Below are 14,781 nucleotides of genomic sequence, written 5' to 3' on the forward strand. Positions count from 1 at the left end.
AGTTGTTTGCCTCCTGGGTGAACATCTCCTTTCAGCCCTAGTGAGAAAGATGACAGTTGTTTGCCTCCTGGGTGAACATCTCCTTTTATCCCTAGTGAGAAAGATGACAGTTGTTTGCCTCCTGGGTGAACATCTCCTTTTATCCCTAGTGAGAAGGATGACAGTTGTTTGCCTCCTGGGTGAACATCTCCTTTTAGCCCTAGTGAGAAAGATGACAGTTGTTTGCCTCCTGGGTGAACATCTCCTTTTAGCCCTAGTGAGAAAGATGACAGTTGTTTGCCTCCTGGGTGAACATCTCCTTTTATCCCTAGTGAGAAAGATGACAGTTGTTTGCCTCCTGGGTGAACATCTCCTTTTAGCCCTAGTGAGAAAGATGACAGTTGTTTGCCTCCTGGGTGAACATCTCCTTTTAGCCCTAGTGAGAAAGATGACAGTTGTTTGCCTCCTGGGTGAACATCTCCTTTTAGCCCTAGTGAGAAAGATGACAGTTGTTTGCCTCCTGGGTGAACATCTCCTTTTAGCCCTAGTGAGAAAGATGACAGTTGTTTGCCTCCTGGGTGAACATCTCCTTTTATCCCTAGTGAGAAAGATGACAGTTGTTTGCCTCCTGGGTGAACATCTCCTTTTAGCCCTAGTGAGAAAGATGACAGTTGTTTGCCTCCTGGGTGAACATCTCCTTTTAGCCCTAGTGAGAAAGATGACAGTTGTTTGCCTCCTGGGTGAACATCTCCTTTTATCCCTAGTGAGAAAGATGACAGTTGTTTGCCTCCTGGGTGAACATCTCCTTTTATCACTAGTGAGAAAGATGACAGTTGTTTGCCTCCTGGGTGAACATCTCCTTTTATCCCTAGTGAGAAAGATGACAATTTTTTGCCTCCTGTGTGAACATCTCCCTTTAGCCCTAGTGAGAAAGATGACAGCTGTTTGCCTCCCATGTGAACATCTCCTTTTATCCCTAGTGAGAAAGATGACCGTTTTTTGCCTCCTGTGTGAACATTTCCTTTCAGCCCTAGTGAGAAAGATGACAGTTGTTTGCCTCCTGGGTGAACATCTCCTTTTAGCCCTAGTGAGAAAGATGACAGTTGTTTGCCTCCTGGGTGAACATCTACTTTTATCACTAGTGAGAAAGATGACAGTTGTTTGCCTCCTGGGTGAACATCTCCTTTTATCCCTAGTGAGAAAGATGACAGTTGTTTGCCTCCCATGTGAACATCTCCTTTTATCCCTAGTGAGAAAAATGACCGTTTTTTGCCTCCTGTGTGAACTATTCCTTTTAGCCCTAGTGAGAAAGATGACAGTTGTTTGCCTCCTGGGTGAACATCTCCTTTTAGCCCTAGTGAGAAAGATGACAGTTGTTTGCCTCCTGGGTGAACATCTCCTTTTAGCCCTAGTGAGAAAGATGACAGTTGTTTGCCTCCTGGGTGAACATCTCCTTTTATCCCTAGTGAGAAAGATGACAGTTGTTTGCCTCCTGGGTGAACATCTCCTTTTAGCCCTAGTGAGAAAGATGACAGTTGTTTGCCTCCTGGGTGAACATCTCCTTTTAGCCCTAGTGAGAAAGATGACAGTTGTTTGCCTCCTGGGTGAACATCTCCTTTTATCCCTAGTGAGAAAGATGACAGTTGTTTGCCTCCTGTGTGAACATCTCCTTTTATCCCTAGTGAGAAAAATGACCGTTTTTTGCCTCCTGTGTGAACATTTCCTTTTAGCCCTAGTGAGAAAGATGACAGTTGTTTGCCTCCTGGGTGAACATCTCCTTTTAGCCCTAGTGAGAAAGATGACAGTTGTTTGCCTCCTGTGTGAACATCTCCTTTTAGCCCTAGTGAGAAAGATGACAGTTGTTTGCCTCCTGGGTGAACATCTCCTTTTAGCCCTAGTGAGAAAGATGACAGTTGTTTGCCTCCTGGGTGAACATCTCCTTTTATCCCTAGTGAGAAAGATGACAGTTGTTTGCCTCCTGGGTGAACATCTCCTTTTAGCCCTAGTGAGAAAGATGACAGTTGTTTGCCTCCTGGGTGAACATCTCCTTTTATCCCTAGTGAGAAAGATGACAGTTGTTTGCCTCCTGGGTGAACATCTCCTTTTAGCCCTAGTGAGAAAGATGACAGTTGTTTGCCTCCTGGGTGAACATCTCCTTTTAGCCCTAGTGAGAAAGATGACAGTTGTTTGCCTCCTGGGTGAACATCTCCTTTTAGCCCTAGTGAGAAAGATGACAGTTGTTTGCCTCCCATGTGAACATCTCCTTTTATCCCTAGTGAGAAAGATGACCGTTTTTTGCCTCCTGGGTGAACATCTAATTTTATCCCTAGTGAGAAAGATGACAGTTGTTTGCCTCCTGGGTGAACATCTCCTTTTATCCCTAGTGAGAAAGATGACAGTTGTTTGCCTCCTGGGTGAACATCTCCTTTTAGCCCTAGTGAGAAAGATGACAGTTGTTTGCCTCCTGGGTGAACATCTCCTTTTAGCCCTAGTGAGAAAGATGACAGTTGTTTGCCTCCCATGTGAACATCTCCTTTTATCCCTAGTGAGAAAGATGACCGTTTTTTGCCTCCTGGGTGAACATCTCCTTTTATCCCTAGTGAGAAGGATGACAGTTGTTTGCCTCCTGTGTGAACATCTCCTTTTTGCCCTAGTGAGAAAGATGACAGTTGTTTGCCTCCTGGGTGAACATCTCCTTTTATCCCTAGTGAGAAAGATGACAGTTGTTTGCCTCCTGGGTGAACATCTCCTTTTAGCCCTAGTGAGAAAGATGACAGTTGTTTGCCTCCTGGGTGAACATCTCCTTTTATCACTAGTGAGAAAGATGACAGTTGTTTGCCTCCTGGGTGAACATCTCCTTTTATCCCTAGTGAGAAAGATGACAATTTTTTGCCTCCTGTGTGAACATCTCCTTTTAGCCCTAGTGAGAAAGATGACAGCTGTTTGCCTCCCATGTGAACATCTCCTTTTATCCCTAGTGAGAAAGATGACCGTTTTTTGCCTCCTGTGTGAACATTTCCTTTTAGCCCTAGTGAGAAAGATGACAGTTGTTTGCCTCCTGTGTGAACATCTCCTTTTAGCCCTAGTGAGAAAGATGACAGTTGTTTGCCTCCTGGGTGAACATCTCCTTTTAGCCCTAGTGAGAAAGATGACAGTTGTTTGCCTCCTGGGTGAACATCTCCTTTTATCCCTAGTGAGAAAGATGACAGTTGTTTGCCTCCTGGGTGAACATCTCCTTTTAGCCCTAGTGAGAAAGATGACAGTTGTTTGCCTCCTGGGTGAACATCTCCTTTTATCCCTAGTGAGAAAGATGACAGTTGTTTGCCTCCTGGGTGAACATCTCCTTTTAGCCCTAGTGAGAAAGATGACAGTTGTTTGCCTCCTGGGTGAACATCTCCTTTTAGCCCTAGTGAGAAAGATGACAGTTGTTTGCCTCCTGGGTGAACATCTCCTTTTATCCCTAGTGAGAAAGATGACAGTTGTTTGCCTCCTGGTTGAACATCTCCTTTTAGCCCTAGTGAGAAAGATGACAGTTGTTTGCCTCCTGGGTGAACATCTCCTTTTAGCCCTAGTGAGAAAGATGACAGTTGTTTGCCTCCTGGGTGAACATCTCCTTTTATCCCTAGTGAGAAAGATGACAGTTGTTTGCCTCCTGGGTGAACATCTCCTTTTAGCCCTAGTGAGAAAGATGACAGTTGTTTGCCTCCTGGGTGAACATCTCCTTTTAGCCCTAGTGAGAAAGATGACAGTTGTTTGCCTCCTGGGTGAACATCTCCTTTTATCCCTAGTGAGAAGGATGACAGTTGTTTGCCTCCTGTGTGAACATCTCCTTTTAGCCCTAGTGAGAAAAATGACCGTTTTTTGCCTCCTGTGTGAACATTTCCTTTTAGCCCTAGTGAGAAAGATGACAGTTGTTTGCCTCCTGTGTGAACATCTCCTTTTAGCCCTAGTGAGAAAGATGACAGTTGTTTGCCTCCTGTGTGAACATTTCCTTTTAGCCCTAGTGAGAAAGATGACAGTTGTTTGCCTCCTGTGTGAACATCTCCTTTTAGCCCTAGTGAGAAAGATGACAGTTGTTTGCCTCCTGGGTGAACATCTCCTTTTAGCCCTAGTGAGAAAGATGACAGTTGTTTGCCTCCTGGGTGAACATCTCCTTTTATCCCTAGTGAGAAAGATGACAGTTGTTTGCCTCCTGGGTGAACATCTCCTTTTAGCCCTAGTGAGAAAGATGACAGTTGTTTGCCTCCTGGGTGAACATCTCCTTTTATCCCTAGTGAGAAAGATGACAGTTGTTTGCCTCCCATGTGAACATCTCCTTTTAGCCCTAGTGAGAAAGATGACAGTTGTTTGCCTCCTGGGTGAACATCTCCTTTTAGCCCTAGTGAGAAAGATGACAGTTGTTTGCCTCCTGGGTGAACATCTCCTTTTATCCCTAGTGAGAAAGATGACAGTTGTTTGCCTCCTGGTTGAACATCTCCTTTTAGCCCTAGTGAGAAAGATGACAGTTGTTTGCCTCCTGGGTGAACATCTCCTTTTAGCCCTAGTGAGAAAGATGACAGTTGTTTGCCTCCTGGGTGAACATCTCCTTTTATCCCTAGTGAGAAAGATGACAGTTGTTTGCCTCCTGGGTGAACATCTCCTTTTAGCCCTAGTGAGAAAGATGACAGTTGTTTGCCTCCTGGGTGAACATCTCCTTTTAGCCCTAGTGAGAAAGATGACAGTTGTTTGCCTCCTGGGTGAACATCTCCTTTTATCCCTAGTGAGAAGGATGACAGTTGTTTGCCTCCTGTGTGAACATCTCCTTTTATGCCCTAGTGAGAAAGATGACAGTTGTTTGCCTCCTGGGTGAACATCTCCTTTTAGCCCTAGTGAGAAAGATGACAGTTGTTTGCCTCCTGGGTGAACATCTCCTTTTAGCCCTAGTGAGAAAGATGACAGTTGTTTGCCTCCTGGGTGAACATCTCCTTTTATCCCTAGTGAGAAAGATGACAGTTGTTTGCCTCCTGGGTGAACATCTCCTTTTAGCCCTAGTGAGAAAGATGACAGTTGTTTGCCTCCTGGGTGAACATCTCCTTTTAGCCCTAGTGAGAAAGATGACAGTTGTTTGCCTCCTGGGTGAACATCTCCTTTTATCCCTAGTGAGAAAGATGACAGTTGTTTGCCTCCTGGGTGAACATCTCCTTTTATCCCTAGTGAGAAAGATGACAGTTGTTTGCCTCCTGGGTGAACATCTCCTTTTATGCCCTAGTGAGAAAGATGACAGTTGTTTGCCTCCCATGTGAACATCTCCTTTTATCCCTAGTGAGAAAGATGACCGTTTTTTGCCTCCTGTGTGAACATTTCCTTTTAGCCCTAGTGAGAAAGATGACAGTTGTTTGCCTCCTGGGTGAACATCTCCTTTTATCCCTAGTGAGAAAGATGACAGTTGTTTGCCTCCTGGGTGAACATCTCCTTTTAGCCCTAGTGAGAAAGATGACAGTTGTTTGCCTCCTGGGTGAACATCTCCTTTTAGCCCTAGTGAGAAAGATGACAGTTGTTTGCCTCCTGGGTGAACATCTCCTTTTAGCCCTAGTGAGAAAGATGACAGTTGTTTGCCTCCTGGGTGAACATCTCCTTTTAGCCCTAGTGAGAAAGATGACAGTTGTTTGCCTCCTGGGTGAACATCTCCTTTTATCCCTAGTGAGAAAGATGACAGTTGTTTGCCTCCTGTGTGAACATCTCCTTTTAGCCCTAGTGAGAAAGATGACAGTTGTTTGCCTCCTGGGTGAACATCTCCTTTTAGCCCTAGTGAGAAAGATGACAGTTGTTTGCCTCCTGGGTGAACATCTCCTTTTATCCCTAGTGAGAAAGATGACAGTTGTTTGCCTCCTGGGTGAACATCTCCTTTTATCCCTAGTGAGAAAGATGACAGTTGTTTGCCTCCTGGGTGAACATCTCCTTTTAGCCCTAGTGAGAAAGATGACAGTTGTTTGCCTCCCATGTGAACATCTCCTTTTATCCCTAGTGAGAAAGATGACCGTTTTTTGCCTCCTGTGTGAACATTTCCTTTTAGCCCTAGTGAGAAAGATGACAGTTGTTTGCCTCCTGTGTGAACATCTCCTTTTAGCCCTAGTGAGAAAGATGACAGTTGTTTGCCTCCTGGGTGAACATCTCCTTTTAGCCCTAGTGAGAAAGATGACAGTTGTTTGCCTCCTGGGTGAACATCTCCTTTTATCCCTAGTGAGAAAGATGACAGTTGTTTGCCTCCTGGGTGAACATCTCCTTTTAGCCCTAGTGAGAAAGATGACAGTTGTTTGCCTCCTGGGTGAACATCTCCTTTTATCCCTAGTGAGAAAGATGACAGTTGTTTGCCTCCTGGGTGAACATCTCCTTTTAGCCCTAGTGAGAAAGATGACAGTTGTTTGCCTCCTGGGTGAACATCTCCTTTTAGCCCTAGTGAGAAAGATGACAGTTGTTTGCCTCCTGGGTGAACATCTCCTTTTATCCCTAGTGAGAAAGATGACAGTTGTTTGCCTCCTGGGTGAACATCTCCTTTTAGCCCTAGTGAGAAAGATGACAGTTGTTTGCCTCCTGGGTGAACATCTCCTTTTATCCCTAGTGAGAAAGATGACAGTTGTTTGCCTCCTGGGTGAACATCTCCTTTTAGCCCTAGTGAGAAAGATGACAGTTGTTTGCCTCCTGGGTGAACATCTCCTTTTAGCCCTAGTGAGAAAGATGACAGTTGTTTGCCTCCTGGGTGAACATCTCCTTTTAGCCCTAGTGAGAAAGATGACAGTTGTTTGCCTCCTGGGTGAACATCTCCTTTTATCCCTAGTGAGAAAGATGACAGTTGTTTGCCTCCTGTGTGAACATCTCCTTTTAGCCCTAGTGAGAAAGATGACAGTTGTTTGCCTCCTGGGTGAACATCTCCTTTTAGCCCTAGTGAGAAAGATGACAGTTGTTTGCCTCCTGGGTGAACATCTCCTTTTAGCCCTAGTGAGAAAGATGACAGTTGTTTGCCTCCCATGTGAACATCTCCTTTTATCCCTAGTGAGAAAGATGACCGTTGTTTGCCTCCTGGGTGAACATCTCCTTTTATCCCTAGTGAGAAGGATGACAGTTGTTTGCCTCCTGTGTGAACATCTCCTTTTTGCCCTAGTGAGAAAGATGACAGTTGTTTGCCTCCTGTGTGAACATCTCCTTTTATCCCTAGTGAGAAAGATGACAGTTGTTTGCCTCCTGTGTGAACATCTCCTTTTATCCCTAGTGAGAAAGATGACAGTTGTTTGCCTCCTGGGTGAACATCTCCTTTTATCCCTAGTGAGAAAGATGACAGTTGTTTGCCTCCTGGGTGAACATCTCCTTTTAGCCCTAGTGAGAAAGATGACAGTTGTTTGCCTCCTGGGTGAACATCTCCTTTTAGCCCTAGTGAGAAAGATGACAGTTGTTTGCCTCCTGGGTGAACATCTCCTTTTATCCCTAGTGAGAAAGATGACAGTTGTTTGCCTCCTGTGTGAACATCTCCTTTTATCCCTAGTGAGAAAGATGACAGTTGTTTGCCTCCTGTGTGAACATCTCCTTTTATCCCTAGTGAGAAAGATGACAGTTGTTTGCCTCCTGGGTGAACATCTCCTTTTAGCCCTAGTGAGAAAGATGACAGTTGTTTGCCTCCTGGGTGAACATCTCCTTTTAGCCCTAGTGAGAAAGATGACAGTTGTTTGCCTCCTGTGTGAACATCTCCTTTTATCCCTAGTGAGAAAGATGACAGTTGTTTGCCTCCTGGGTGAACATCTCCTTTTATCCCTAGTGAGAAAGATGACAGTTGTTTGCCTCCTGGGTGAACATCTCCTTTTAGCCCTAGTGAGAAAGATGACAGTTGTTTGCCTCCTGGGTGAACATCTCCTTTTAGCCCTAGTGAGAAAGATGACAGTTGTTTGCCTCCTGGGTGAACATCTCCTTTTATCCCTAGTGAGAAAGATGACAGTTGTTTGCCTCCTGGGTGAACATCTCCTTTTAGCCCTAGTGAGAAAGATGACAGTTGAAGTAAACTATGATCAAAATTTCAGCATTAGTTTCTGATTCAGAGAACAAAATTCCCACTACCAAAACACCAGAACATTTCCCTCTCAGATTATCCCCTCGTACACTAACCTGGCCATAGACAACTTCTTGTTCTGCAGCCCAGCCTGCCTTATCAAGTGAAATCTAGAGACCTTGGAATTAGCAACTAATGACTTTGGCACTTGAAGTCTTGGCAAAGAAATATAAGCCTCTTATGTAGTGAGACCCAGCAATACCTTCATATTATCTGTCACACTTTTCTAGAGTTGTTCATTACTGAAATATAAATATCAATCTAGAACAGGTACACCCTATTTTCTTATGAGATCTTGGTTTGCCATTGAGCGTTACTGAAGAAGCCAGCGTAAAAAAGTATTTGCTTTTTTTCACTCAAGCACAGAGCCTAATTGTCTTGTGAGATGGAAGCTGAAGCATTGCAAGGGTATCAGAGACCCAGGTGGACTCCCCAGAGACACAGAGGGGTGTCTGTGTGGAGAGAGACCCCAGGAGAGTGATCCCTGAGTAGGGGGTTATGGGGGCTGAGAGATGGAGGGTGGGGAGCAAGGAGCCCAGGGCTACAGAGGGTGGGGGTAGTGGGGGGAAACAGGGTCCGGGGGTGGGTTACAGGGGAGAAAGAGAGAGGGGGGGGGGGGGGTCATGGTCAGGTGAGTGCAAGGGAGATGGGGGGGGGGGGGCAGGTAAAGGGGGACAGGTGGAACAAGGTGAAAGTGCTCTGGTAACACCCACTTGTTTCCCCCCACCTCCGTTCTCCACCTGTCCCATAGCCCCAGCTCCGACCCCGTCCCACGGTAGAGGTAGACTAGCCCAGACTGTGATCAGGTGTAGAACTCCTAATGGACTTCTCTATGACCCCGTGGAGAAAGGACAGGCTTTAAGTCCTCAATGAACTATTAGAAAAGCTTTTAAAAACCACCTCACTTTCACGCTCTCTCTCCAACACACAGGGTTTGGTGTTCTATCCATTGCTTTTAGGCCTACATCTTACTAATAAAGAATAGCCACACACGTTTTCCAGAGAATATGCCAAAACTTCATATTTTACAGAAGTAAAAAAAAACCTAGGGCCGGGATTCAAGGCAAAGCACGTAGCCTACAGAATAGTTAATTCAGGCAAACGTTCTACAACTTATCAAATATCCATTACTTACATTAATAAATTGTTTTAAAAAGTTAGAAAAAAGTTAAATTTCTTTATCATCAAAACAGGCAAATGTTTAGTATAAAGGTCTAGTTCACCTAAAAAGAAATGTAGACCTATTCCACTTTAACATAGATATACTTACTTACAAGCATGTTTTAACTATTTGCAAAAAAATTGGCTATAGTGAGATTTGCCTCAATATCTACAGAAGGACGGTAAAAATGCACGTTTACCAGCATCAGGTGTTGGCCTGGTCTTGTGTCCGGACAGTCTGACGGTCAGTAGTCAGGTGATGGAGGAAAGGAGAGAACAAGAAATGGAGCAGATGAGAGGAGGGCTGAAAAGAGTGGGAAAGAGAGAGTGACAGAGATTTTTCTAAACAGCACTGATGGTCAAATGATGCTTGTATGTGTCACATTAGCAGTATGTCTTTGAGAACAGACTGACAGGGGGGGGGGGGGGGCATTGCTTATGGTTGAGCGATCAGTTCTACCATCATCCGTAGTGGAACACAGTGATGTCAAGCCACACACTTACTAATGGTAACCCTGACCTACAAACCTGACCCGTCCCCTGGGCTCCTCTGTTTTCAAAATCTGCTCCTTCTCTATCCCTCCCCCTCTCTCGCTGACATTAACACCCTGTTCCTACTACATAGCCACTAGGTGACAGTGTCGTTTGATCAAATAAGTCACTGAGGTACACAACTTGGAACAACAGGACCCAAAGCTTGTCTGTCCTGAGCTACTCCTGTATGTTTACTCATCATAACATAGATAGGTCTGCAGTGTGAAACACTATGATTCATATTGATTTATCTGCTGTCTTTTATCTATAGGTAGAGTACAATCTCATTATGTGATGGTGCATAACAGAAAGACAAGAAGTGGAACTGGATAGGCAGTTTTAACCCTAACCATCTTTCCACATGTATAACCATATAAATGGTGACATGACCACTTCATCACTATCTTGTACTTGCTTGACTAAACTAATGCAGCCTCATTTGCCTGATCTGTGTGTGCTGTCGTCATGTGAAGCTATAGGCTAGGGGCCTCCCTAGTGGTGCAGTGGCCTTCAAACCCTGTGCCACTAGAGATCCTGGTTCGAGTCCAGGCTCTGTCGCAGCCGGCCATGACCGGGAGACCCATGGGGCGGCGCACAATTGGCCCAGCGTCGTCCGGGTTAGGGGAGGGTTTGGCCGGCAGGGATGTTCTTGTCCCATCGCGCTCTAGTGACTCCTGTGGCAGGCCGGGCACATGCACGCTGACACGGTCACCAGGTGTAGCGTGTTTCCTCCGACACATTGGTGTGGCTGGTTTCTGGGTTAAGCGGGCATTGCGTCAAGAGGCAGTGTGGCTTGGTTGGGCTGCGTTTCGGAGGATGCACGGCTCTCGACCTTCGCCTCTCCTGAGTCCGTACGGGAGTTGTAGCGATGAGACAAGACTGTAACTACCAATTAGATACCACGAAATTGGGGAGAAAAAGGGGTAAAAAATATATATAAAAAAAATAAAAAAAACACCTATAGGCTACATGCTGCACTTTGTACTGAAATTACTAGCCAACCCTTCTGGGGTGACTATCGGCAGTGGTGTAAAGTACTTACGTAAAAATACTTTAAAGTACTACTTAAGTATTTTTTTATCTGTACTTTACTATTTATATTATTGCCAACTTTTACTTCACTACATTCCTCAAGAAAATAATGTACTTTTTACTCCATACATTTTCCCTGATAGCCGAAAGTACTTGTTACATTTTGACAGGAAACAGATTAAATTCATACACTTATCAAGAGAACATCCCTGGTCATCCCTACTGCCTCTGACTCACTAAACACAAATGCTTTGTTTGTAAATGATGTCTGAGTGTGCCCCTGGCTATCTGTTTTTTTAGTTTTTTTTAATCAAATAAAATTGTGCCATCTGGTTTGCTTAATTTAAGGAATTATACGTTTAAGTATATTTTAACAATTCCATTTACTTTTGATACTTATGTATATTTAAAACCAAATACTTTTAGACTTTCACTCAAGTACTATTTTACTGGGTGACTTTCACTTTTACTTGAGTCTTTTTCTATTAAGGTATATACTGTATCTTTACTTTTACTCAAGTATGACAATTGAGTACTTCTCCCACCACTGACTATCGGTCTCACTCTCCCATGCCTCCTTTCCTCTTTAGTTTGAAACCAGTATTTTTATTTTATTTATTTAACCGTTATTTAACTAGGCAAGTCAGTTAAGAACAAAATCTTATTTACAATGACGGCCTAGCAAAAGGCAAAAGGCCTCCTGTGGGGACGGGGGATAAAAAAAAATATATATATATACACATTTATAGAAATATAGGACAAAACACACATCACGGCAAGAGAGACAACACTACATTACATAAAGAGAAACCTAAGACAAGAACATAGCAAGGCAGCAACACATGACAACACAGCATGATAGCAACACAACATGGTAGCAGCACAAAACATTATTGGGTACAGACAACAGCACAAAGGGCAAGAAGGTAGAGACAACAATACATCGGTAGTGATCATGTGAGGTTGAGTTTGCTCAGGGCGTAATGGAATTCTATAACTCCATGGTCAGTCTATTCACCTAGCTCACCTGATCTCTGGAGGGGACAGCAGGGGGGCATCCAGCTGTCCACAGAAACAGGTTCTCACCTTGATCCCCTCCATCTTTGCATTGTAGAAGGGAGTTGTACACCTGTTCAACCATAGATGACCCTTTCTTCCTCTCTCCCACAAACACACAGGCATGTACACACACAGTCTTGTGACTGACCTCAATGATCTCTCCATCCAACCTGGTAAAGCAAACACACTACCCTCAAAACAAACAGTAAAAATGGCGCTAGGCTTTTTTTGCTGTCTGTGATTGTGTATATGTGTCAATCTGAGGGGACCAGAACACACCCAAAGAGATGAAACCAAACAAAGAGAACAGATAGATTCACTAATAAAAGAATGATCCATGAACATTGGAATTTACATGGCTTTGATAGTAAATCTGTATCATGCTTAGATGTGGCTTTCTTTCTCTCTGTGAGTTAATGAAATTGGCTCCCTCTGCTCCTTGTCAATCACAGTTCTGTCTAAACAAAAGCTTTGCTCATTACCATGGGCATAATGTTAGTAATGCCACACCTCTACACTCGACTAAAACTTAACAAAGCAGCGTGTGTGTATTAGTGAGTGAATGGATAGGTGGAATTACAGCAGGGTTTCCCAAACCCGGTCTTCGGAACCCCAAGGGGTACATGTTTTGGTTTATGCCCTAGACTGAGATTGGGAAACGCTGAGTTACAGACTCTTGGGGTGCCCTAAAAAGCTGTGCTGTTGTGTTTTACATACGAAATGTAGGCCTTCAAACCCTGATCAATTTCATACTGACGGATCAGACACGGTGTGTGTTTCAAGTGAGAACATTTTGTCCCCACAAGGAAAAGGGCTATTTTAGGCTTAGGGGTTAGGTTTAAGGTTAGGGGGTGTGTGTGTGTGCGTGCGTGCCTGCGTGCGTGCGAGCGAGAGAGAGCGCTTGTGTGTGAGATGCTAATAATTTTCCTGTGCGAAGCAGCAACAAAGCAAGCCAAGAGAGTTGAGAGGTTCAAACGTAAACAGTGTTACTTAGCATTGGGCCCATTGTTGATGTGTTTACTGAGTCAGCATGAAGACAGATAGCTCTCTTTGTTTACATTTGATCATTAGATAAGGGATTTCTGATTTAATCTCCTGACATAAATTAAGCAAAACCAAATCTGGTGGGGAGGGATGGAGAGGAGAGGGTTCCCGTGAATTGTTTCACTTAATATGCTTCATTGGAATTAAGCTGCAGCAATGAGGTGGCATATCATTTTGATCAGGTTGTTTTTTTTTCAAATAGTTTTTCTGTTCACTTACTTGCCTAGCTCTTATCAATAGCTCTTATATCAATTTATACATTACAGTGCATGGAGAATGCTGTTATTTCCATCTGAAAAAAATATATGCTTTTTCCACCCTATTCATGGTTTCCTTGCACGTAACGGGTGGTGGAATTATTAGGGAATTAAGTCCAGGTCAGACATCTGTAGACACACAAGAAAGCCCTCTACGACCTCCGATGAGACATCAAACACGCAAAAGGACAATATAGGAGGAAGGTGGAATCCTATTACACTGGCTCCGACGCTCGTCGTATGTGGCAGGGCTTGCAGACGATAACGGATTACAAAGAGAAACCCAGCCATGAGTTGCTCAGCGATGCATAATTCCCAAACGAGCTAAATTCCTTTTATCCTCACTTCTAGGAATATAACACCGGGCCTTGCATGAAAGCCCCTGTTTTTCCGGATCACTGTGTGATCTCGCTCTCTGTGGCCGATGTGAGCAAAACGTTTCAACAGGTTAACAATCACAAGGCAGACGGAATACCAGGGCGCGTTCTCAAAGCATGCGCAGACCAGCTGGCAAGTGTCTTCACAGACATTTTCGAACTCTCCTTGTCGCAGTCTGTAATCCCAACATGTTTCAAGCTGATCACCATAGTCCTTGTTCCCAAGAGCTCCAAGTTAACCTACCTAAATAGCACTCACATCTGTAATTATGAAGTGCTTTGAAAGGCTGGTCATGACACACATCAACCCAGACATCATCATAGACCCACTCCAATTCGCGTACCGCCCCAACAGAGATGACGCAATCTCAATTGCACTTCACACTGCCCTCTGCCAACGGAAGCAGAGGGGAAATAAGTATGTGAGAATGCTGTTCATAGACTACAGCTCAGTGTTCAACACCATAGTCCGCTCCAAGTTGACCCTCAAGACGGGGGCCCTTCAGGGATGTGTGCTTAGTCCCCTCCTGTTCTCCCAGTTCACCCACGACTGCGTGGCCATGGACGACTCCAACTCCAGCACCATCATCAAGTTTGTTGACGACATGACAGTGGTAGGCCCAATCACCAACGGTGATTAGTAAGCCTCCAGGGAGGAGGTCAAAGACTTGGCAGTGTGGTGCCAGGACAACAACCTCTCCATCAACGTCAGTAAGACCAAGGAGCTGATCGTGGGCTACTGGAGAAAGAGGGGAGAGCCCCCTCCCCATCCACATTGACTGGAATGTTGTGGAACTGGTCGAGAGCTTTAAGTTCCTTGGCATCCACATCACTAAGGATTTAACATGGTCCACACACACCCTCATTGTCATGAAGAGGGCACAGCAGCGCCTCTTCCCCCTCAGGAGGCTGAAAAGATTTGGCATGGGCCCTCGGCAGTGGTGGAAAAAGTACCCAATTGTCATACTTGAGACAAAATTACTATGGTAAACGTGAAAGTCACCCGGTAAAATACTACTTGAGTAGAAGTCTTAAAGTATTTGGTTTTAAATATACTTAAGTATCAAAAGTAAATGTAACTGCGAAAATATACGTAAGTATCAAAAGTAAAAGTATAACTGATTTCAAATTCCTTATATTAATCAAACCATTTTTATTTTTTTATTTACAGATAGCCAGGGGCACACTCCAACACTCAGACATAATATTAAAAAGAAGCATTTGTATAGTGAGTGCCAGATCAGAGGCAGTAGGGATGACCAGG

Source organism: Salvelinus alpinus, chromosome 22 (assembly GCF_045679555.1).
Source record: "Salvelinus alpinus chromosome 22, SLU_Salpinus.1, whole genome shotgun sequence".
In the NCBI taxonomy this organism is placed as follows: Eukaryota; Metazoa; Chordata; class Actinopteri; order Salmoniformes; family Salmonidae; genus Salvelinus; species Salvelinus alpinus.